At 59.0% G+C, this 2,642-nt stretch overlaps 1 non-coding gene across 1 annotated transcript; it reads left to right on the forward strand.

The window, feature by feature from the left end:
* The first annotated feature begins 2,227 nt into the window (after positions 1–2,227).
* Positions 2,228–2,335, forward strand: LOC147712043 (U6 spliceosomal RNA). The gene has a single exon (XR_015296256.1). It is a non-coding gene; the product is annotated as a U6 spliceosomal RNA (small nuclear RNA).
* The last annotated feature ends 307 nt before the right edge of the window (positions 2,336–2,642 follow it).

Consider the following 2,642-nt stretch of genomic DNA (forward strand, 5'->3'; position numbering starts at 1 on the left):
TGGAATTGCGCTCTGACTGCATGCCACGAGTTGTGGAGATGGGCGCTGACTCTCGCCTAAAGTTTCAGCCGTCTCAAAGGTGGGAGTGTTTACATTTGCCTGCCCCACGGAGACGGATCACTTCTAATAAGTGAGTTCTCTATCTGTCACTGATTTAGGACGTACTCTCTAGAGCTTTCTGTATGGTCATAAATGTGATTGCTCTTATGAGATTTGGCGCTGAGGAAGACGAGTCCGGTGAGTGACTCGTATTTCATTTTTTTAAATGGATGGTGCGCCAGGGGTTTGCGACAAGTTTTTTAAAGAACCTCTGGCAGCAGATGGCGCTGTGACACTGCCTGCGTTTGAAAGTCACTTTCTCCCGGTGCACGTTAGACACATCGAGCGCATTGCTTATAAGTACTCGTGTAATACCGAGGCTATCCAAATAATAAAGCCACTTATACACCACACGGCCACTTCAAAGAAGCGTCCGGTGCTCAGAGAATAAGGAGAATTTGGCATACGAATTGGATACCAATAAAGCCTGGCTCTGCGGCGCTTCTGCGGAGCGTTGTGTCCGGTGGGCGCGCTGCTGGTAAGGAGGCCGCATGTCCGCCTTCTGGCCTGGGAGTCCCTCAGGTACGCTACGGTGGTTTGGGGGGGGGGGGACGAGCTCGGTCCTACCTACCTTTTTGATGGCGGGTCCTCGGGGGCTCTGCTGTCCGGGCCGGGTGCTCCCCTCCTGCAGGCCCGGGACGCTGGTCGCGGCCGAGTCTCGCCTCCGCTTCCCTTCTTGGATTGTGGCGGCCCTACGGGCCGCGGCGGGTTGCCGCGCTGTGGTTGGCTCCGGGCGCCTCCCACCTCTCTGGGGCGGGGTTTTTTGCCACCAGGTGCGTCCGATGATTACCGTCATCGGTCGTGTGCGGTTTTCTCCGGCTGCCGCAGCGGACGGCGTGCTGGGATGGTGGGCAGCGCGTCTGTCTCCTTCTCGGCGGGTCCGGTGCTCCATTTCATTGAAAGGAGCTCTTACTCTACAGGAGTCTTGTGCCTTCGGTGCGGAGGGCCCTCACAGGCCAGGGTTCGAATCCTGCCAATGCTGTAGAGGTTTCCCTAGTGGAGATTTTCACTACGTTTTTTTTCGGCCCTGTAAATCCCTGGCTGTGAGCGTACAACACTATGTGGCTACGTGCTGCCATACGGCCGGTGACTGTGTCTCATTCACAGTTTACCTGTGCTTATCTTGCGCGCTCTGATGAGGCGCGGTTCTGCGTGGGGACAGTTCCTGTGGTCCGTGTTCCTTTTCTGGCGCCCTGGGGGACACGCCCTGGGCCGTCGGGTTGCGCCGGTCTCGAGTGTTCCCCTCGTGATATCCCATTCTGCAGCGGTGGAACTGTGGCTCATGGGTTAGCGAATCAGACCCTGGCAGGGGATTATTGGGTCTTCTGCGGGGTGCTGGGGTTTGACCTCATGGACCCAGGTTCCAGGACCGGCTGGTCCACTCAGCCTTTCTTCCGTCTGAGGTCGATGATATTATTTCCGTTGAGTTGGGTAACAACAATCATCGGTTATTCAGCGCCAAGATGCCCGGGTGGTGAATGGGCACTTTACTAATACTTATGATATGAGTCTGCGGCTTTTGTACAAACGCCTTGTGCCCTTGCTGGAGTGTTGTTCGCGATTATTGTATCGTGTGGCGCATCTGTGTTGTCCGGCACTGGGAAGTCACGCTAGTTCGTGCTTCGTTCCTTGTTGGGCTTGGTTTTACCTCCGCTGGCGGCGGTGGTGGTTCCCGGGGATTTTTCTCGGGTGCGGTCTCTACGCGTGTCTCCGGACTCCCTCCCTCTGCCGGGGTCCGTTGTGTCCTCCCGCCTGTGGGTGCGGGCGTCCCGCCCTTGCATGGGTGGGGTCCTTCGGCGGGTCCGGGCCCGAGTTTCGGCTGTTACCGGTCTCGTGCTGGTTCTGCCGCTCCCTTTTTCGCCCCCTGATACTGACTTTCGGCCCTCTCGTTCCAGGGGGTCCCCTGGGGGGGAGGGGGGGGGGCGGTTGCCTCCGTGGCATCCCGTCCTGGAACGTGGCTGTCCAGGTTCTTGGGCTCTTCGGGCTTGCTGTCCGGTCTTGCTGATCTTGCGGACGTTCCGCGGGGTCCCACCGTCTCGACGGGTTGGGGTTCCTGCTCCTTCCCTTGTCTCACCTGTAGGTTTTTCTGGGACCGTGGATTGGCCTGTGGGGCCGGCCTGCGAGTGGGGTGCTCGCTTCGGCAGCACATGTACTGAGATTGGAACGGTGCTGAGAAGATTGGCATGGCCCCCTGCACAGGGATGACACGCAAATTCGTGAAGCGTTCCAAGAAAAGGTCCCCGCTCTCGGTTGCGGGTTCTTCCGTTGGGCTTGCCTTGTGGCCCAAGAGGGGGGGGTGCTGTGCTCCTGGCCCGCCTGGTGGATCTTCTTCGCCGGGTGTGGCTCTTGGGGTTCCCTGTCTGGCCGTGTGTTTCCTCTCGGCCTCGTTCTTTTTCCCCCCCGTGGATGAGGCTCCACGTCTGGCGGTGTCTCTCATCCGTCGGCTTCCTGACCTATGTACGGGGTCCCTTCGGTCCTCGTCTCGGGCTTTTCCTCCTTCGGGGGGGGCGTGTGCCTGGTCCCGGTACTTCCCTCTGGTTTTG

Source organism: Lissotriton vulgaris, chromosome 5, assembly GCF_964263255.1.
Source record: "Lissotriton vulgaris chromosome 5, aLisVul1.2, whole genome shotgun sequence".
NCBI lineage: Eukaryota > Metazoa > Chordata > Amphibia > Caudata > Salamandridae > Lissotriton > Lissotriton vulgaris.